Below are 23,860 nucleotides of genomic sequence, written 5' to 3' on the forward strand. Positions count from 1 at the left end.
AAGCCAAACCTGGACACTTAAATGTTTTTTAGCATACACTAGTGACTAGAGGATTGTAATAGACCTGAGACACCTCTGTGCAGTTCAAAGAAAACAGTAATGTGGCATACATAGTGCCCCTCCTATCAGACCCTGTTTTGAGCCACATTCCTGTCTGAATATTGTGTCCGGGTTTCAGGAGGTCTGAAACCCAACACATGATTCAAAACCCGAACTGTCCGGGTGAATCCTGGACAGATGGCAACCCTAGCTCCAGCTGGAGGTTAAGGTACCCACCTGGTGAAGGCAGCTGATTATAAAGGAGTGCTTGCAGACTTGTAGATACTTTAGCTGTGACAAGAGGTCAGATGCCACAGACAATTAGCAGGTAATAGCCGCAGGTAATAGCCAAGGGCGATGCAAAAAAACTCAAGCAAGTTTGTAAAAATGAAATATGACCTGATGAATATCGAACCTACAGTCATGCAACCAGTGATGCAACACCAACTTGCATGAAAGCTACCCCCAAGTTGTGATTTTTTTTATTTGCTGGTCTCCTACATTTTCTATTAAATAAAATCTCATCCCCCCTTACTACTGTTTCATCTAGTGGAGCCTTATTACCAATTTCATTCTATCTCTTTACACCCCGTTTGTTTTATGTGTTTACCAAAAGACCCAGTCTTGCCATCTCCTATTTTCTAGCATACTTCTCCCCATCCTTTCTAATTAAAGGAGTTGTAAAGGTAAAAGTTTTTTTACCTTAATGCATCCTATGCATTAAGGTAAAAAAACATCTGACAGCACCGCCCCCCCCCCCCCCCGAGCCCCCGTTTTACTTACCTCACCGTTCGAAAGTCCCGGCGCGTGCTTGTCGTCCTGCTCGGTTCCCAGCCTGGCCGTTGATTGGCTAGGCTGGGCGGATTGATAGCAGCGCAGCCATTGGCTGGCGCTGCTGTCAATCACAGCGGATGACGCGGCGCGCCGGGGGGCGGGGCCGAGTGATACAGTCGGCGGCTATGGCCGCTGCTGTATCACGGGAGCGCGCTCGCAAAAGCTTTCCACCATGCGAGGGAGCTCGCATGAACGTGGAAAGCTTTTGCGAGGAGGAGCCGAGACAGCTGCCGAGGGACCCCAGAAGACACGGATCCGGGTCACTCTGTGCAAAACGATCTGCACAGTGGAGGTAAGTATAACATGCATGTTATTTTAAAAAAATAATAATTGTACCTTTAGTGTTCCTTTAAGGTTGTTTTTTTTCCCCCCTAAAATTTCTTCCCTGCAGCACTCTCCTTTTTCTGCATTGCTCCTGCCTTGCTCTGCGTGTCTTTTTCACAGCCTGTTATCGGCACTCCTATCTCTGTTTAATCTCCGTCTATTTTAAGCTCTCTGTCAAGATTTAGTCCCCTGGAGTAATACTCTTATTTCTATTAAATGAGCAGAATAGATGGATGTGTATCAATGAAGACAGACTGTCTGCAAGGTGAGAGATAGCTGTGGGCACATAGGAGGGAGGGTGGTCTGTGCCACTAAGAGATGGTTGACTCAAGACTGGATTTTTCTGTCACCCAGGGCTTTTCGGCTGCTATGGTGACACTTAATTTCTCAACTGTTTTTCCCCTCACGGTCCAGCAGACACCACGGAAACAAACCTTCCTGAATAATTAGTGTGGCTTAGCAAAGAACATAGTTGTGGCATTGCTCTTTGATTTTCATCATTCTGTCATTCCAATATGTTCTTTATATTCTCATGACAGACGTGCGCAGTAAATGAAAAGGCTCAGTAGGTTAGCTAATAAATTATTTTCGTCCTTCTAATAAAAAAAAAAGAATATCGTGTACATGGCACTGTGGAAAAGTGTCATTTATAAAAGCAAGGCTGATATCAGAAAGCAGTGGGCTCTTACAGCCTGAAAAAGGAAGGCCTCTGTCTGCATTGTCCTACTGTTTGGGGATTTCTGTAGAATCCTGTCTGGTGACTAAGCTAAAAAAAAAAGACTATGGGCCAGATTCACAGCAGAGATACGACGGAGTATCTCAGATACTCCGTCGTATCTCTCAGAGTATCTATGCGACTGATTCATAGAATCAGTTACGCATAGATAGCCAGAAGATCCGACAGGTGTATTTGTTTTACACTGTCGGATCTTAGGATGCAATACCGCGGCCGCCGCTGGGGGAAGTTCGCGTTGTAAACCAGTGTCGGGTATGCAAATTAGTAATTACGGCGATCCACAACGGTTTTTCGCGTTCGCTACGTCGCTGCTAGTCTAGTTTCCCATCGCAAAGTTAGTCGTCGTTTTAGGTGCCCTAACTTTACACAGCAAATGTATGTGCAGTATAAAGTATGGCCGTCGTTCCCGCATCGAAATTTAAAAATGTTTCCTTCTTGCGTAAGACATCCGGGAATACAGAAGTACGTCGCTGTTCGAAAAAATTACGTCACTTCGCGCAAAGCACGGCGGGAAATTCAAAAGGGAGCATGCGCAGTAGGTCTGGCGCGGGAGCACGCCTAATTTTATTTTTAAATTTAAGCAACAGTGGAGCCAAATTATTCTCTATGGGCCAGATTCACGTAGATCTGCGGCGATGTAACGTATTCACATTACGCCGACGCAAGTTTTACGGGCAAGTGCTTGATTCACAAAGCACTTGCCTGTAAAGTTGCGGCGGCGTAGCGTAAATCCCCCGGCGCAAGCCTGCGTAATTCAAATCAGCCGGGTAGGGGGCGTAGATCATTTAAATTAGGCACGTTCCCGCGCCGAACCTAATGCGCATGCGCCGTCCCTAAAATTTAACGACATGCATTGCGCTAAATGACGTCGCAAGGACGTCATTGGTTTCGACCTGAACGTAATTGACGTCCAGCCCTATTCACGGACAAGTTACGCAAACGACGTTAAATTTCAAAATTTTGACGCGGGAACGATGGCCATACTTAACATAGGACACGCCACCTAGGGGGCATGTTTATCTTTACGCCGCGTATCGCTTACGGAAACGGCGTATCTTTACTGTGACGGGCAAGCGTACGTTCGTGAATCGGCATAACTACTCATTAGCATATTCTATGCCGACCTCAATGGACGCGCCAACTTGCTGCCAACGTAAATATTGCACCCTAAGATACGACGGCGCAGGCCGTCGTATCTCAGGCATGTTTAAGTGTATCTCAGTTTGAGAATACATTTAGACATACGACGGGCTTAGATTCGGAGTTACGTCGGCGTATCTACTGATACGCCGGCGTAACTCTTTGTGAATCTGGCCCAACGTATTTGTTGAGATCCTGTGCAATGACTATTCCTAGATACTTCATTTTCCCCACTGTCTCCAGCTGTGGAATCTCAGCCAGGATCTGGTTCTTCATTGGATCTACCGCCATTAAAGCAGATTTCTCCCAATTTATTACCAGTCCGGATATGCTGCCGAACTCCCCAAAAATAGTCATTGCCTGCCTAATGGAGTGACCTGTGTCACCAAGGAAGAGGAGGACATCATCCGCATATAGAGCAATTCTCTCCTCTCCAGTTGGTCTCACGAATCCCTTCATTGTCCTATCCCTTCTTATAGCAGTGGCTAGCGGTTCCATTGTCTGGGCAAAGAGCAGGGGTGACAAAGGACACCCCTGCCTAGTACCTATCTCCATCTTTACACTTGCTGAATATTCGTTGTTAAATTTTTGCACTGGGGCCGCTGTATAATATTTTAATCCATCCAGTAAATATAGGGCCGAACCCAAAAGTTTCCAGTACATGTCAAATGTACCCCCATTCCAATCTATCGAAGGCTTTAACCACATCCAGGGACATTACTGCCATATTGCCACTGTTCTCTGTGGATATTTGCAGGTTAAGGAATACCCTCCTGATGTTCATACTTGTTGATCTAGCCGGACTAAATCCTGTTTGATCCTGATGTATAAGTCTTGCAACTATTTAATTTAACCTACTAGCCATTATTTTAGCCAGGATTTTAGCATCTGCACATAGGAGAGAAATGGGCCTATACGATGTGGTTTCCAGTGGGTTCTTCCCTTCCTTGTGCAATACTATTATCGTGGCCTCAGTCATTGAGATGGACAGCTTCCCCTCTACCATGGCTTCATTGAGTACTTTTATAAGCTCTGGGAGCAACACTTTCCCGTAGTACTTATAGGTCTCTGCCGGAAGCCCGTCCGGTCCTGGGAACTTCTGATTAGCCATCTCTTTGACTGCTAGCTGAGCCTCTTCTAGAGTTATCGGGGCCTCCGATTGCTCTTTCTCTATTCCCGTGAGAGTTGGTAATTCTAGGTTCCTGGAGAAGCGTTCCAATTCCTCTCCACTCGCTGTTCTTTGAGACCTATATAATTTATCCAAAATCTCTGACACATTTGTGGATATGTCTCCGTTACTTCTTTTAATGGCCGGAACAGCGGATGGAGTAGAATTTGTTCTTTCTTTTTTTTTTTTTTTTTTTTTTTTCTTTTTTTTTTTTTTCACTTCAGACTTCAACCTCGTAGAGTGTGCGTTTGTGCGCTCATGTTCCGTTTACCAGCCCTTAGCGCCTCTAGTCTGGTTTCGCATCATTAGTGTGGTCATTATTCTTGAGTTACCATATCTCTTATAAAAATATATAGGTTACATATTTTTTTTTTTTTTTTTTTTTTTTTTTTTTTTTAAGTGTCTGGTTCCAAAAGAAAAACACAAAGTGATATTGCCGTTCCATCACCCAATTCCTCCCCCCCTCCCCCCTCCCTCCCCCCCTCCCCCTATCTCACCATAGACCATCCAAAGTACCTCCTGATGCCATCTTCTGTTTTTAGAATTTTCTTTAGGTCTCAGCCCTAAGTTTTTCTACGTAACTCCAAGATCTCTTAAAATTCCTCCAGTTATCCCACTTCTTATCTTGAGCTATGTTATTGCCTTCTATTCCTTCTCTCATGTCTTCCATTCTATAGGTCTCCTCTACGGAGTCAATCCATTCCCAGATTGAGGGGCATTCTACCTCCTGCTATTTTCTCGGTATTATCCTTTTGGCAGCATTTAAGAGATGTGGGACTAGGGTTTTCTTGTAATTTTTAATATTTTCCCCTCCCCCATGAAACAGTACCACCCAAGGATCGAATTTAATTTTCTCTTTAATGATCTCTTCGATGCATCCCAAGATTTTTCTCCAAAATTCCTCTACTTTAGGGCATTTCCACCACAGATGAGCCATGGTTCCCAGGGTCCTGCATCCCCTCCAACACTCTCCCGTTTGTTCGTCCTTGAATTTGGATAATTTATCCGGAGTCATGTACCATCCAGTCAAGGATTTATAGCTCATCTCAGCTGTACGGCAATCTACTGCCGAGGAGTGGGTCAATGTCAGCATTTTCTCTATTGTGATCCTATCCCGTTTTGATCCTAATTCCCTCTCCCATTTTTTGACGAATGGAGGGACCATCGGCTCGTCCACCTTTAATAAGATCTTGTATAATTTTGAAATGGTTCCCTTGACCTTCTCTGAAATACATAATTTTTCCAAGTCCGAAAGCCGCTCCCCTGACCTCAATGGGTGCGGGAGCCTTTGTATAAAGTGGGCCAGCTGTCGGTATCTCCACTCGTCAATTTCTAAAAATAATTTTTTTTTCTCTTTTAATTCTTGCAGAGTTGCTATGTGCCCATCTTTTATTACGTCTCTTAATTGGGTCGTGTCTTTTTTTATCCAGTTTCCTCCAACCTGTGCTTTTCCCGGTGCAAAATAGTCGTTATTTTTTAGTGCTAATAGTGGTGAATTAAATTCCTTTTCAATTTTTTTATACTTAATGTCCCAGATTTTTAGTGCATTTTTAGTGATCTCATGTGTGTTCTTATCAAGTGTCCTATATTGAGGGGGATTCCATATAATCTTATTTAGACTTGCCTTTGACAATTCATTTTCTATGTTAACCCACCTCTTTTCCTTGCTGGCCCTAGCCCACTCAACAACCCTTGACAGGATCGCCGCCTCGTAATATGTTTTAATGTCTGGTACTGCTAATCCTCCCTTTATTTTAGGTTGTCTTAGGATCTGGAATGATATTCTGTGTTTTTTATTTCTCCAAATAAAATTCATAATCTGTTTTTTGAGAGCTGAGAAAAGTATTCCAGGCAAACTTATAGGTATCATCTGGAATTTATAGGTAATCTTTGGTAGAATTACCATTTTACAGAAATGTATTCGTCCTATCCAGGATAAAGGTCTATTTTTTATCCTCCCCATTTCCTCCCTGATTTCGTTTAACAAGGGGATAAAATTTTTCTCATACATTTTTTTGGTTGATTTTACTAGGAAGATACCCAGATACCTGAGTGCTTTTACCCATGAGAATCGGTATTTCAGTTTTAGATCTCTTTCTTCTCGTCTGTCAACATTGAAACTTAAGATCTCAGTTTTGGCAACATTAATTTTAAAATTTGATATTTTCCCATATAACGAGCATAGGTCTAATAAATTTGGTATTGAGGTTTTAGGGTCCGACAGATAGAAGAGGACATCATCGGCGAATGCCGAGAGTTTGTGTTCTTCCTCCCCTATTTTGATTCCTCTTATGTCTGAGCACCTGCGTATCCTGGATAATAGTGGCTCCAGAGAGAGCACAAACAAGAGTGGAGACAGGGGACAACCCTGCCTAGTGCCGTTTTTCATTGTCAGATCTTGTGATAGACTCCCATTTATTTTTATTTTTGCCCTCGGTTCCTGGTAGAGGGTTGTTATCCACTCTCTCATCCTTTGTCCGAACCCCATTTCCTCCAGGGTGCGTAGCATGAATCCCCAGTCTACCCTGTCGAACGCCTTTTCCGCGTCTATCGACAGGAGTAGACTGGGGGCCCCGGTCATTTTCATTTTTTGCATTATCAACAGTGCTCTGACTCCATTATCCTTCCCCTCTCTTCCTTGTATGAATCCTGTCTGGTCTGGGTGTATCATTTTTGCCATTTCTTGTTTTATTCTTGCGGCCAATATCTTTGCAAACAGTTTCACATCTGTATTTAGCAGAGATATTGGTCGATACCCGGAACAATCCCCTTTATCCTTGCCTTCCTTATGAATAACTGTTATAATAGCTTCTGATGCCTCTCGGCTTAATAAAAAATCTTTACCCAACCCATTGAAGTATTGACATAGTTTTGGAAGAAGAATCTCCCTGCATTTTTTATAATACAAGATAGTAAAGCCGTCAGGCCCCGGACTTTTACCTGTTGCAGTGCCGGTTAGTGCTGTATTAATCTCTTTTTCCGTTATTGGTCTATCCATGACAGATGCCTCACTACTGTTTATTTTTGGCAGTCTAGCTTTCCTCAGGAAATTTACAGTTTTCTTAATTTTTTCTCCCTCCTGCTCCTTCTTTTGTTCTACCGAATAAAGTCTCTCATAGTAAAGCCTGAAGGTCTCCGCAATTTCCTTTGTTGTATGCATCGTCTCTCCTTTTTCATTTTTAATTTTTTCTATATAGTTTTTTGATTTTTTTTTCTGAACTATTCTTGCTAAATGTTTATTAGTTTTATTTCCCCACAAATATCTTTCCTTAGCAATTAATTTAAATTCCTTTCGGGTTTCTTGTTCCATGATATCCTTTAGTTCGTTTCGTTTGTTGACCAATTTCAAATGCAGATCGCGTTGTTTCCCTGTTTTTTTGTGTTCCTGTTCTATGAGGAGGATCTCTTTGATTAGTTCTTCTTTTTTCCTATTCTTTTCTTTTTTTTTCCTTGCTCCTTCCGAGATCAAGGTTCCTCTTATCACTGCCTTGTGGGCGTCCCATAGTGTCGCCGCTGACAAACCCTCTATATCGTTTAACGTGAAATACTCTTCCAGCTCCTTTTTTACCCTTGTTAAACTGGTCTCCTCTAGCAATAAGTGTTCATCTAGTCTCCAGTTTTGTTTAGGTCTCGGGGTTCCTGAGATGTCTATTGTGATACTTACTGGAGCATGGTCAGAGATCGTCATAGTTTCTATTTTTGTCTCTACCACTGTATCTAAGGTCCTGTGATCCACCAATATGTGGTCGATCCTTGAGTATGTCCCGTGAACCGGGGAATAGAATGTATAGTCCCGTAGGTCAGGGTTAAAGACTCTCCACGTGTCGATCAACTGACTCCTAAACAAAGCCTCCCTAAGCTTTCTTAACTGTGTGCACCGAACACTCGATGTCTGGGATGTCTTATCTATTTTTGGGTTGAGACAAAGGTTTAAGTCTCCTCCCATAATTACTCTTCCTCTCCTAAAATCTGTTAGTTTCCCTAGTATTCCCAACATGAATTTTATAGGCAAGACATTCGGGGCGTAAATATTTACTAGGGTACATTCAGGAAAAGGAATCTTCCCTCTGGATCTGTCAGTCTATCGGCCACTTCAAACCGTATCCTTTTAGATATTCCAATTGCTATCCCTCTAGCTCTTTTAGATATGGTGTCCCCATAGTACCAAATAGGGAGGTCTGGAGCATGTAGTCTAATATTTGATCCTAGGGTGATATGTGTTTCCTGGAGAAAGGCAATGTCTGCTTTATATCCCTTCAATTCCTTGAGCACCTTGTGTCTCTTAGTTGGGCTATTGAGACCTTTCACATTATAAGATATACATTTGATTTGTGGCATCTTTGATTTTTTCCTTTTATCTGGTTATTTTGGTGAGATAGGTCCCCTCCCCTTCCATTCCCCTCCCCATCCCCTCCCCTCCCCTCCCCGCCCCCTCCCCTCCCCCCCACTCCCTCCCCCCTCCCTCCTCTCTCCCCTTTCGGCCAATTGTTGGCCACTGGACCTTCCTCCATGTCTGGTCCAGTTTCCTCTAGGTGGGGTCCCGGGGTACCCTCCCCCCCGCTCCAGTTCTGGAGCGGGGGAGAGGGGGGACGGATAGGTTCCAAACCACCGGAGATCCCCCCAGGGAAAAACCAAAAAATCAAGAAGGTAATAAGGGGGGGGAAGAAAAAAAAGAAGAAAACATTTATCAAGAACCAAGTTCAATAGAAACTTGGTCATTGCAAATTCCCTCATCCTTCTCTCTCCCTTACTCCCTCTCCTCTATTCCCACCCTGGTAAATCAGGGGTCTGAATACCCAATTTTCTACAGAACTCTTCTAGGTCCTCCGAGAATCTAAGTATCGTCGATCTTCCTTCCTTTATGCCAATTAGGCATGCTGGGTGACCCCAAGTGTATTTTATATTTAGGTCGATCATCTGCTTTAACAGTGGTTTCAATACTCGTCGTCTTGCTAGCGTCTCAGCTGATAAGTCCGAGAAAATCTGTAACTCAATCCCCTCTAGGGTTATCGGGGGTTGGCCCCTCAGTTTCTTCCACACTTTTTCTTTGTCCTCATAGAGTCGGAACCTGACTATAACATCTCTTGTTTGTTCTGAGCTGGCTCTTTGTGGGTTCCCTACTCTATGGACCCTTTCAATCCTGATGGGGTCTTCTATTGGTTTTTCCAAGAGGGGATTGAAAATCTTCCTCATTATTTTCCTGAGATCTTCTCCTCTTTCTTCTGGGATTGACCTTATCCTCAGGTTTTGTCTTCGGTATCTGTTCTCTTGATCTTCTATTTTGTAAAGGATAAGTCTCTGCTGTCTTTGTGTCTGATCTATCTGGTCTTTTATTCCTTTGACTTCTTGTTCTACCGTCTCTGTTCGTTCTTCTATTGTTACTATTCTGGACATAAAGTGTCCGAGGTCTGTGCGTAAGTTCTGAATTTCTCCTTTAATTTCCTCCTTAATCGCCATTTCCATCCTTCGCAGCATCTCTGCGATTTCCCCATTTAGCGGGGACTGTATGTCTGATCGGTGTTCCTTGTTCTCCCTTCCTTCAGGTCCGTGCTCTGTATTGCTTTCTTCTCTAGATTCTATTGATATTTCACTAGTGTTTCCCCCCTGGGGTTTTTTATTTACTGATTTTTGTTCTCTATTAAGTTGTTGTTGCTTTGTTCCTCCCTGGGCTCCCTGTGTTTGTGGGCTTGCTCCTTTGGTCATGAAAGGTCTAATAGAACTTGTTGTTGATGTGTTGCTCGGGGTTGTTGGAGGTCCCCCCCTTGTAGACCTGCTCGTCATTCTGCTCATATTCTTTTCCCTTTTTCTGATTCTTTTCCCCAGTTTGACTCTCCGCTACCTCTTCTCCTATCTCCCTAATCTCCTTTCTGCGCCCACTCAGTTCCCCCCTTCCCTCCAAATGGCGAGGAGGGAAAGACTGGGTGGAATGCCTGCTCTCTTCTCGTCCCCTTTTCCTTCCCTTACTCCTTCCCTTCTTCTCTCCTCTTTTCCCTTAACCTTCCGCCCTTCAAAGTTTTCTAAGTGTCCCTTGATTGCTAACCATAAGCGAATTACTCTAGGTGCGGATTTGGTATAGGTCCAGCAACTTTGTAGTTCTCCTTGACCCGGGGGGGTAATCCCTCCCGTATTTGTATGTTTGATTATCTGCCTAGGTCTAGGAGATTTGGGGGGAATCTTCTGAGAGTTTAGGGTCCTGTTCAGTGTTCGCCTTTCAAGACTCTAGAGGTCTCTCTATGCACTCAGTGGAGAAAGGACCGTTTATATCAGAGGTGGGTTCGCCCCTTTCAAAAACGTGGGGTTAATTGGTAAATAGAAAGAAAAGCGGGAGAACCCCTATAAAAAAAAGAAATAAATAAGGGGGGCATACAAGGCTGCGGCTGCCTTATGCTTTCCCCCTCGAATCCTGCAGAAAAAGACCCCCGGCGCTTCCTCCAACTACGATTTTCCAGGGCCCTCTAGAGGCTGCCTTTACCCACCTTCCACGGGTCCACCTTTCCAGGGGGTACTTTCGGGTATAATCGTGATCAATAAAGGCGGGGGGGGGAGGTCCAACCTTGTCCCCTGCGGTGGTGAAATTTTTTTTTTTTTTTTTTTTTTCCCCCAGGTACAGAATTTACCGTCCTTTCATGTGCTTCGGGCTGGTTCTGCTCCCCTGTCACACGACCCGGTTTTCACCTCACCCCCCTATTTTCACCTCTTTAACCCGCTGTGAGCCTGTACCCAGCCGGGCGCACTGCGCACCATTGAACAGCCAGGTATGGGGGGGTGTCTATGGCGTTCTTATGTGGATATAGTTCCTTTGGCTCTCCTTATCAGCCCCATATAAGATGCTTCTATATGTTAGTAGGGGGGTATCCCCTATTAAAAGGTAGTGTGGCCCCCTTAAGTCAGTTTTTACAGCGCCCCTTGGGTAAGGGAGTCTCTCTTGGATGGTTTATTAATAGGCACTTATCATTGATACCAATAACATTTTGCACACATATTTCTTCTTCAGGTTCATTAACAGCAACTAGACAGCATCACAGTTTCTGGTAGTGCTTTACCTCATTGACCTTTTAAACATTTAATCCCCATAACAGTCCGTAACTTTACCTCTACCTTCTCCACAAGATGCTTAATGGGGCAGGGAAACACACAAGGAGAGCAGTGTTATAATATGAGATCCAACCTTATTCCTGGTGGTTTGTATACTAAGCTGTTTCTACCGCTTCCCTGGGGATCCGAGCCTCCAGCAGCATTCTCCTCTCCTCCGTCCCCGTCCGTCACCGCCTCTCATCAGCTGCAGCCCTCCACACTTACAGCCCCCATGGCGTGTTACCCGCTGTATGGATCCGATCTGTGCGAGGAGCCTTCCCCCTTCCCCCGCTACAGCGGTCTCCAGGCAGCCGGTTTACGGGAGCCGCGTCCCACGTGCGGCAAACAGACGGAGGCTGTCGGCTCCTCTCTGAGCGCGATCCGTCCTCATCCCTCCTCAGGCTCCGAGATCTTCACTCCCCCCACCTACGAGTGCGCGCGTGTCCTCACGTGTACGCTCACGCCATCCTCGCCGTTACAGCCAGTAGAATTTGTTCTAACTAAATGGGCCAGCATTCCTCCTACCCCCTCCCCATATGCCGCTTGTTTTTGAAACATTCTCTTATTTTCTGATTTTCTCAACAACTCAATTTTATATTTCTGTTGCTTATCCAGCCATATTCTTTGCCTCTGCTCCGATGGATTTTCAATATATTCCTTTTCGGTGTTCTCTAATTCCTTTCTAATCCTATTTTCCGATTCTTTTGAAACCTTTTTTACTTTGGCCACTTGTTGGATACATGGACCTCTAAGGAATGCTTTCAGTGTATCCCACATCACCCCCCTTGTTGCAGTTTCCTCGTTAAACTCTATAAATTCTTTTATTTTTACCATAGTCTCCTCTGGATCCCCTATTAATTCAAACCATAGAGGGCTTATTTTCCATACCGTGGTAGACCTATTCCCCTCCAGGTTTACCGTTATTGTCACCAAGTAGTGGTCTGATTCCCCTCGAGGCTGGTATACTATTTCCCCAATTATTTGAGCAGCTTCCGCATTGCCCAGGACTAGGTCTATCCTGGACAGTGTGGAATAGGTACTAGAGCAACAGGAAAACTGCACCTCTTCTGGATTTCTCATCCTCCATACATCAAACAGACCTGCTTCTTGTAGAAACTGATACAGCCGGCTCTCTGAGGTATTCCGTACATTTACCCTTGGGAACTGTAGAAAATGCTGTAATTTATAAGGCTATTCAATATAATCTAAACTAATGAGCTTAAGAGATATTCTATCTACTACATAAATGGATTCATTGGTCTACGCCTATTAAGACACACACACATGCACTGCTGCTGGTAAAATGAACATCTGTGTTTATTCCCAAGGAAATAGGGATAGTCCGATGTCACACATTGAAATAGCACAATATTAATACATATACAAGAGAAATTCAAAGATACTTATCACATCTATAAAATCAGCTGGTCAGCAGTGAGCCTTGAGCTCCCATTATGAACATGTGGCCGGCATCAAGCGGAATAGAGAACGAGAAGGCCTTCGCCACATGCCTAGGCCCCAATTACAGCTCACGTTTCCATGAGGTCTTTACTCATCAAGCTTGCGAGAGAACAGAGAGAGCTCTCAGTTCCAGCCACTCACTCAACACTCATTCAAAACTCCCTCCCCTTTGCCTTTGGACCAATCACCATTCATAGGGCAGCCCCCTTCTCCAGCTGGTTGCAGTATATTTGTCTTACCCATCTGAGCCAGCCCCCCCCTGCTGTGCAGACTTTGCCTGAGGCTAAAAATCCTCTGTGCCTTTAAAGAAATCAAGTGTCATTTCGTTGTAAAACCAGATCTGTGAAACTTCCTGGCCCATACAACTTGATTGTTCTCCAACATATGCTGCTTTGCGCCTGAAGGGCGCATATCACCCTTCTTCAGATATGGCTCCCATTGAACAGTCCATATGGTCTTAACACCCATCATGTGTCTACGAACCAGTACCCCTGGAACAGTCCTTAACTGTCCTAACATATTGCGTTTTTCACATGCGTCTCAGAAACAGCTCCTATGAAACAGTCCATAACTGTCTTCCAACATGTATTTCAGACACAGGTCCTGTGGAAGCGCACATAATGATTTTACTGTGTTGTGCCTCTCAACATAGGCTTCAGAACCGGCTCCTATCAAATAGTCCATAACTGACTTCCAACATGTGTTTCAGAATCAATACCTCTGGAACAGTCCTTAACTGTCTTCCAACATGTGCTTCAGAATCAGCTCTTTGGAACAGTCCATAATGGTTTTAACGTGCTGTGCTTCCCAACACGTGCCGCTTTGCTACTGAGTGACGCACCAACTTCCGTGGCGGCTTCCATGTCACCATTCCGTATCTTCTTCTTTCTGACATCTTCATGAAAGGGGTGTAGTACAGGCAAGGCAAGGGGTGTCCATTCACTCATCATTCACCAGCACACACTCAGAGCAGTATATTAACCAGCTTTCAGATACAGAGTCTCAAGGAGGGCCTTTTCTTGCCCATCTTACTAGCCTAAAACACACCGTTATCACACTACACCATGACATAAATCACCCATCACCATAATATTTACATATATGCATATGACCCATCAAACTACATATCCCGCTCCCAACCTTCTATAACTCTTTACTGTAAATACGGGCCGGGATTATGCAGGCTTGCTCACAGTGGTTTTTCCTACTGCAACTTGGCCTGTCTGTGGTACCTCAGGGATCTAAATTGGCAGCAAAGTCCCTAATTTGTACGAAGAGACCCCACCATCAATTCGTCCCTCAACTTGCATAGATAAGCAGGAGAGCTTTCTATATAAGTTTTGAGTCTAACAACACATATAAATCTCAAACAATGACACAAAACCCACACAATTCTATCCCTGTGACTGGATTCCAGTGACAATGCCCAAGGTATATCCTGCACCTCTACCTACTGTTAGGTTCAAGAAATCTCTTGAGATCTCGTGCGGCCTATCAGAACACAGGGCTCCTCCAAAATGGTGTTGGAGACACTCTAGAGGCAGAAGTGTTAAACATAAATACATACAAAAATATAACAATTTGACTGCAGTATGAACACATATGATTACTTTACCACTTGCTCTTGCAGCACTAGACTGCCCTATCACTGACAGCTGCTTACATTTCCCCCCCGTTTAAGAAGTGCAATTCCTTGCATTTCCACAGTGCGAGAAGATAACAAGCAAGTCAATAAGCAACACAACAATTAAAGGTATAGTCAGCATAGCGGACAGGTTTCAGTAACCGTGTCGTACGCCTTGGGAAGCGAGGCTCCAGATTCCCCAAATGTCCATCTCCATCAGCTACAACAGGGCACTGTTCCTCACCCACGACAGGGTCAATAGGCGCTACTCCGTCCCTAAGAGGATCATCCTCCACAGGGATGGGGGTAACTTGCACATCTGGTTCCCCTGCTAGCAAGTCCCAATCAGTTACAGTAGCTTGGTTATCTGTAGCTCCTTCAGCTGGGGATAAGCTCTCTACTGCAGGCAGAGGAGGCAAACACCATGTTGCAGAGTCACTGTTGAGGATTTCCTGGCTGCAGTCCCGTCTAGCCGACGGTGGGAAAACAGGAACAGGATTATCCGTTCGTGACTCCGCACTGAACACACAGGGATGAAGCAGATTACGATGCAGTCTTTTACGAGGCCCATCTGGTCTCAGAGAACTGAGACCAGATCATACACAGGCCCCCCCCCGTGAAAGGTTGGTGTTCAACCCGATACGGACATGGCTCCCACTTAGGCTCCAGCTTGATGCCCCTCAGATGTTTGGGATTCCTCACCAAGACTCTGTCGCCCGCTGCAAGTGGCAACAATTGGACAGCACTTTCCTCGGCTAAATCCTGGTGCTTTCCCAGCACTATTTGTTTGGCTTGATCCAGCCGGTGCCAGTGATCTTGGACCCACTCATCCGGGGTCCTTGACATAATAGGCTCTGGGGTTTCTAGGAGTAAATCCACCAGTAACCGGCCGTAACGCCCAAACATCAGAAAATGAAGAGTATAACCAGTGGCTCTATGCACAGTCTGATTGTAAGCCTGAACGACATCTCCTACATAAACTCAAAGTTCGGCCCTTGGTCCGACAGAATCCTTTTGGGGCACCCATAGGGCTGGACTACATAGGTCCAGAACAGTTTAGCCGTAGTGGTGGCAGTCTGATCTTTAGTTGGCACTACGATGGCAAACTTAGAGAAGTGGTCCACAAATACCAAGGCATAGCGATACCCCGACGATGTGTCAGCCACTGTCAGGAAGTACATGGTCAGCAATTCAAAGGGTTCTCCCGTCCTCACCACCAGAGGGGTAGTTTGCTCTGTTCTTCCCTTGTGGATGGCACAACTCTGACACTCCTGACATGCCCTTTGCACCCACTTAGACAGTCCCGGACAAAATATGTACTTACGAATAAGGGCCTCTGTCCGTTCCGCACAGAAGTGTCCTCCAATCCGGTGAAATATTCGACAAACCTCCAAGGCCTCCGAGGGATAACCAGCTGATGAATAACTTTCGACTCTCCAGGCACCCGTGCTTGTCGGTATAAGAGTCCATTATATCTTTCCAGCCGATCCCACTGTTTTAGCAGCTGGCACAACGTCGGTGAGAGCTTTCTTCGCTCCCTGGAATCTGGCTTCCGATTCCTGTCCCAGTATCTAATGAGCTGATCCAGGTCAGGATCGTTCCGCTGGAGTTGCAACCATTCTTGAGGAGTGTGAATTTTTGACCCTCCTGGTAGACCCTGATTACTTTGCAGAGTCGTTGAAGCCAGTTGCTCCTGCGTGTTGACCCCGGAGGGAACGACCTCCTCCCCCTCGAGTTGTTGATCTAGATCATCCTGAGGCCGGTCAAAGGGAAATCGAGAGAGGGCGTCAGCATTACAATTGGAGCGCCCTGGTTTGTAGTGAATGGTATAGCTGAACCGGGCCAATCGTGTCACCCAGCGTTGTTCCAAGCGCCCAGTTCCGCCGTCTCTAGGTAGGCGAGAGGATTGTTGTCAGTATATATGTCCACCCGGCCACTCACCAAGTACTCAGCAAACATTTCGGTGACGGCCCAGACAACTGCTAACAACTCCAGTTTAAAAGAGCTGTAGTTGACTGGATTACGTTCGGTAGGGCGCAAGCTCCTACTTGCATAAGCGATGACCCGCTCAGTTCCATCTTGCTCCTGAGCAAGCACAGCCCCCAGTCCTTGAAGGCTGGCATCGGTGTACACCCAAAAGGGTTTACGGTAGTCCGCGTAGGCCAATATGGGTGCAGAAGTCAGCTGCACCTTGAGGGCCTCCAATGCCTCACTCTGTGCTGCCCCCCAACTGTCAATGATACTGGGAGAAGATTTACCCTTACGATGAGCAGGCTGACCGCACAACAACTGGGTCAAGGGGGCTGCAATAGTAGCAAAGTTCGGAATGAATCTGCGGTAGTAACCCACAAGTCCCAAAAAGGAGCGTAGCTCTGTTACCGTTTTAGGGCTTGTCCACGCCTGTACAGCCTGAATTTTATCTGGATCGGGGGACACCCCTTTTGCCTCGACCACATGCCCCAAATACTGGATTTTGGTTCTCATGAGATGACATTTTTCTGGTTTGAGCTGAAGGCCATACTGGGTCAACCGCTGGAGGACTTGATCCAGATGTAGCAAATGGTCCTCGAACGTTCTGGAGAAGATGATAATGTCATCTAAATAAATCAGGACAGATTCAAAGTTCAAGTCTCCCAAGCAACGTTCCATCAACCGTTGAAACGTACTGGGGGCATTGGTAAGACCAAAGGGCATCCGATTAAACTCAAATAGTCCCAGAGGGGTGATAAAGGCCGTTTTTTCAGGATCTTCCTCTTTTACGGGGACCTGCCAATATCCGCTGGCCAAGTCGAGCGTGGAAAAGTACTGTGCCTGCCCCAAGGCCATTAGGGATTCTTCGACCCGGGGTAGTGGGTAAGCATCCCGATGGGTACAGGCATTCAATCTGCGATAGTCCACACAAAAACGTAAGCTGCCATCTTTTTTTCGCACCAGGACTATGGGCGCAGCCCAGGGGCTACAACTCTCTTGAATCACCCCTCCTTTCAGCATACCGCGTAACAAGTCTTTGACCTCTTGACAAAGAGCGGGGGGTATATTGCGATATCTTTCCCGAACAGGAGCTGTGTCTCCGGTGTGGATGGAATGATCCAAAGCATTAGTACAACCGTAGTCCTCAGGGACTTGAGAGAATGCCATCATATGTCTGTGAACTAATTTCTGGAGCTTGTTACGTTGGTCAAGAATGATTCCCGGCACCGGAAGTGCCAGTTGTGCTAACAACTTCTGAAGATGGGCTTCTGCTCAATCAGGTAGAGCCGTTTGCAGAGCAGCGCAGGCGGCCTCCACCCCAGGGCAAGGGTCAGTAATGCAGCTTTTGGGTACTGTATATAACTCGGCAATGGTCACGTCCGTGGGCACTTGAATAGGGGTGGACCCCAAGTTAACCAGTTGCACCAACACCTGTCCCTGACGGACAACAGACAAAGTTCTGGTTACCAGCCATTCACCTTTGGTTTCCAGATTGCGTTGTGGTTCTACCATCACCGTGGCCCCTCTGACGGGTCTTCTAGCCGCCACGGGAAGGCGGCACACCAACTCCTGGCGTGGGGGTATAATAACCCGATGTCGGGCAGGGAGGTGGATGAGCCCCACTTTCTCAGTATGTTTATGGCTCTGCGTCTGAACTGCCCGACAAGCTTTGATCAGATTCTGCAGCTGTGGTTACGATTGCCCAGATGCTTGTGTTGAAGCCTCCGGAAGGAGGCGTGTTAAGTCCAGTCCCTTTAGGGCGTTCATGCCCAACACTACTGGGATCTCTGGGAAAGAGGCATTCCGAGTCACCACGATTCCAACCCTAGGGAGGATCTGCTCATATACATTCATGGACATCCAAGTGACCCCTACTACTGGAATAGGAAGGTTGTTGGCAGCTTTCAGTCTCACCCAGGAGGGGTCTAGCGTTGGGGTCGGCCCAAAATGTCGCTGATAGAATGAATAGGCCATGGTAGTGACTTCTGATCCAGTGTCCACCAGACATCTGGCCGGCTGTCCGTTGAACATCACTGTCACCACGGGGCAACCAGAAACCATTGTAGGTTCACATTGAGGCGGTGACTGAACATTTCCTGCGGGTCGCCCCTCTACCACAGGAATCACTAGTTTAAAGGATGCCTTTGTACGTTCTGGGCTCCCCGTTTCGCACAGTCCCTTGCGATGTGGCCGAACCGTCCACACTGCCAGCATTTTCGGTCAGTATCTGGGTCCCTCCGGAGTGGGTTGGTCACCGCCCGGGGTTGTTCTGACCCTCTCCGCAAGGCTTCCACCTCTTGGCTGAGGGAGGCGACCATCTCAGCTAAGTCTCGTGCAACCTTCTCCATCAAGGGCATCTCCACCGTCGAGACTGTGGCAGGGCATGGGGCAGTCGCTTCATCCCGCCCCACCGGCCACCCAGCTCCCTGAGTGCGGGTAACCTGGCTTCTGGCACCAGCCCGTTCATGGTCTGACTCTTCCTGTTCCCTCTCGATGGCCTCTTGTAGGATCACTGCAAACTTCACTGTACCATCAGCCCTCACTCGATCCTTCAAGGCTCTTTTTAATGAAGGGGACCACACACCAGCGAGGAACTGGTCCCGTATTAGCTGATCGGGGTTAGCAACTCCAGTTCCTGTGGGGGCCATTTTCTCCTCCAACCGGCACCAGATCTCCTGCAATGCCACTGCAAATTGAGGAATAGTCTCTCGATCATACTGCTCCCGACTGTAGAAATTCTTACGGAGTTCGGCTATGGAGGTACTCTCACCATACAAACTTTCTAAGCGGGCCACAATGGCGGCTCTGTTATCTCTCTCCTTCTCGGGCAGAACCATCACAGCCCAGCGGGCTTCTCCTTCTAGCTCATTAACCGCCAAATCTGCAAAGTGTGCTGCGGGTATTTCGAACAATCGGACAGAGCTGTCCAGTCTCTCCACCCAATCTGTCAGGGGAATATTTGCACTATTTAATTTTGGAATCAGTGCTAAGGCCGCTCCGTACGGTGCCATGAAGGACCCTCTAGCCGCTCCCCCGCTTGAGGACGATGGAACTGACATCCTGCCGACTACGCCAAAATGTAAGCGGGATGAGGGGTGCGGCGATTCACTGAGGGAGACACACGTAAAGTTCTTTGAACAAGGTAACGCTTATTACCCAGAGGCGGTAGTAGTAACAGTCTTTACAATCAAACGGCAAATGGTTCCTCTCCAGGCATGGAGGCACAGATATGCAGTACAGATACTGTTGTTCTAAGCGATGTGGATTTCTGAGTATCACAGGCACTTCCCACTTAATGGTACATTATATACCCCAGCATACAATGCGTATTGGAAGAGGCTGGAAACACGTTACCCGTAGCAGCTGGGAGTCTTTCATCCGCCCAAGGTTACCACTGCAGGACTCCGTAGGACCCCTGAACTATCCCTCACAGGCCGGAACACTCTCCCTGACTTCTCCTCTCTCTCCCTCACAAGCAGGGTCTCTGTCCCTATCTACATCTACACGTGTTCTGCCTAAAAACTTGCCTGTCCTTTACTATAAAAAGAAACCACCCAAAGATGGTCGCCCAAATCTCTCGAGATCTCGTGCGGCCTATCAGAGCACAGGGCTCCTCCAAAATGGTGTTGGAGACACTCTAGAGGCAGAAGTGTTAAACATAAATACATACAAAAACATAACAATTTGACTGCAGTATGAACACATATGATTACTTTACCACTTGCTCTTGCAGCACTAGACTGCCCTATCACTGACAGCTGCTTACAAGCCACTTTACACTGGGTCCCATTCCCCCCAATATAGTGCCAAATACATCCCTCCTCTTCTGGTTACTCCTCAGAGATAAGTGCCCTGAACCTCACTCTGTGTCCGCACATCTCTGAGAGCACGCCACTAATCTTTTCATTCAGAGTATATTCAGCACATATAGGATACTAGGATTCTATCAACCACTGCAAGATGCTGAAGCACCATGTGATGACGGCATACTGCACCCTGGTAGCCAGCGTTAATTGCTGTCACTGGTATTACCTATGCAGAGTTTCAACCTCTCCGGTAAGACATCAATTAGGTGTATCTCCCACATGTCCAGTAACCGAGAGCTTCTCTATAGGACTGCTAAGATTGAGACACCGCCCCTGCGAGGAAGTTTTCACCCCATTGATGTATCACCTGGCGACCTCTAGTCTGGCCAACAGACAGTGTATTATGCATAAGTGCCAGCCTCCTAGGTACCTTCACCATATTCAGTTATGTCAATACATCTAAAGAAAAAACATTTCCTTCTTTCACAATAAAAAAAACATATTTTACATCTCTTGTTCTGAAGGATTGGATACGTTATATATTCCTTCCCCAACCTCCAACCCATTGCATTTATATTCAAGTCCGTTTGCATCCATAAATGACAGGAGAGACTTTGGCAAAATGTTTCACGCGTCCAAAAATTGTCCTTAAGAAAAAGAAACCTTATATTTCAAGTATTAGGTAATCTGAATCTTTCCTCTCCTGAACGTTTATCAGAACAAATTTTCGGTGTGGTATGGCACACGCAAACTGCCAACCAGATCAACATTCTTCATCTCTGTTCCAGAATCCTCTCCAATTTCGCTCCACCAAGATTCTGGAATTAAACACAAGGGCAGAATCAAATTCTTATCGCTAATATCTCATAACACAGTAATTTAGTGTTCCTGACTTCTGAACAAATTATCAAAACAACCATGACTCCTCTCGGATGGCCCATTCTAAAATGGATCCCCATGGTACAAGCAAAAATCTAAAATAATAAAACAAAAACTGAATGTGAATGTTGCTTCTCAAAAATTCAAAATTTGAAGCATTCGAAAAAAACAATGCATTATCTGTATTTTAAGATCTATGCCCTACTCCCCCTTTCAGGTGGATAAATCACAAAATATTGGAATTCTTTCCACCTGAATGAAACAAAAATAAAATAGATGAAACACTAGTGACCAACAAATGAAGGAAAAAAAATTGAAAAATAAAGAAAAAAAAATTGAAAAATTAATAATAAAAAAAATTGAGAAATGAAGAGAAAAAAAATGAAAATTAATAAAATAATATAAAAAAAAATATTAAAATTATAATAATAAAAATAAAAATAAATGAAAAATTAAAATTAAAAATAAAAAATTAAAATTAAAAATAATAAAACAAATTGAAAAATGAGAACAAAATTTAAAATGAAAATTAATAAAATAATAATAATAATAAAAAAAAATAACAATGAAAAAAATTACAAAATTAAAAAAAATTATACTACAAATTATGAAAAAAAAATTCAATCTGGCCATCAACACACAACAATAACACGGCAAGACAACCACCATCAAACAATGACAACCACTCAACTTTTAATTAAAGATATCCATGGACTTTCCTCCTGAGAAGAGTAAGCGCTCATTTCTATCTGGAAGAGAATTAGTTAATGGGAAAACAAAACAAAAACAAACATCTGTACTTCATCACAATCATTTGTAACCTCACTTGTAAGGCTGGATTCACACTACTACACTACTTTCATCCTACTTTGCTCTGCTACATTGGTCCTACATTTATCCTACATTGGTCCTACATCCATCCTACTTTCATGAACAGGATACTACTTTGGTCCGACTTCAATGATATTCAATGGGCCTGAAGTAGGATCAATGTAGGACCAAAAGTAGTACAGGGAGCATTTTCAAAGTCGGACCGACTTGTGTAGGACGCTATAAGACGCTCTCATAGGGAAACATTGAACACAGAGCAAAGTAGGATGAAAGTAGTGTAGTAGTGTGAACCCAGCCTCAGGCTGGGTTCACACTTGTCCGACAAACGGTCCTACATTGGGAGTCTCATGTAGCATGACGGGTGAAAATCAATGTTTCCCTATGAGAGCTGTCTTAACTGGTCCTACACAAGCCCTTGTCGAGGGCATGCGGTCTGGTACGCCTCAGGAGGGGGGGCGCTCGCTCGTCCCCACCCCCATTCCTGTCTGGGCCAGACTGCCTGCCTGGGGTTTGGTCTGGATCTGGGGGACCCCACGCTGTTTTTCGGCGTGGGTTTAACCCCTCACGTTCCAGACCAAGCCAAAGAGCCTAATGTACCCCTGGAGGGGACCCGCGCCGGTTTCTTGTTTGAAATTTGGCGCGGAGTTCCCCTTTATCCTGGTCCTGTCAGGGGGGGAAATGTACAATGTATGAACAGCGATCTGTCATTTCCCCTAGTCAGTCCCACCCCCCTTACAGTTAGAACACACCCAGGGAACATAATTAACCGCTCCCTCGCCCCTAATGTTAACCCCTTTCCTTGCCAGTGACATTTTTATAGTAAGCAATGCATTTTTAGAACATTGGTCGCTAGAAAAATGCCAATGGTCCCAAAAATGTGTCCGCCATAATGTACCAGTACCGATAAAAATCGTTGATCGCCGCCATTACTAGTAAAAAAAAAATATTAATAAAAAAGCCATAAAACTAACCCCTATTTTGTAGACGCTATAACTTTTGCGCAAACCAATCAAACGCTTATTGCGATTTTTTGGAACAAAAAATATGTCGAAGAATACGTATCGGCCTAAACTGAGGGAAAAAATATTATTTTTAGAAAATTTTGGGGATATTTATTATAGCAAACAGTAAAAATGATTTTTTTTTGTAAAAAAAAATGTCACTCTATTTTTGTTTATATCAAAAAAAAGGAAAAAACGCAGAGGTGATCAAATACCACCAAAAAAAAATCTATTTGTGGGAAAAAAAGGACGCCAATTTTGATTGGGAACCACGTCGCACGACCGCGCAATTGTCAGTTAAAACGACACAGTGCCGAATCACAAAAACTGGCCCGGTCATTGACCAGTAATATGGTCTGGGGCTCAAGTGGTTAAAAATTAACAAAACACTAAAGTTAGCCCAATTTTTGGAGATAATGTGAAATATGATGTTACACCGAGTAAATAGATACCTAACATGTCACGCTTTACTATTGCAAACACTCATGGAATGGCGCCAAACTTCAGGACTTTAAAATCCCCATAGGCGAGGTTTTTTTTTTTTAAGGTTACCAGTTTATAGTTACAGAGAAGGTCTAGTGCTAAAAGTATTGCTCTCGCTCTAACGCACGCGTCAATACCTCACATGTGTGGTTTGAACGGTGTTTACATATGTGGGCGGGACTTACGCAAGTGGACTTGCTTGTCCACTTGTAATGCAAAGTGGATTTGCCTTTAGTAAATGGACCCCCAAAGTCCAAGATCCCTAATAATTTGGGGTGTACACAGCAAAATGCAATTTCCATAATGGGAAACTATTTAGATTGATCTGTGTCCCCAACAAAATACATTGGTAAGGTTTTACCCTCACTTCCTGTTTGGCTATGTGACAGGAAGTGAATGAATTTGAAGTAGAAAGTGACATTTGTGAGGTGTCTTCACCCTATTAGGGGTGCAGGCATCCCCCACAAATGAACAGATAATATTTATTTG

Source organism: Rana temporaria, chromosome 1 (assembly GCF_905171775.1).
Source record: "Rana temporaria chromosome 1, aRanTem1.1, whole genome shotgun sequence".
NCBI classification, from domain to species: domain Eukaryota; kingdom Metazoa; phylum Chordata; class Amphibia; order Anura; family Ranidae; genus Rana; species Rana temporaria.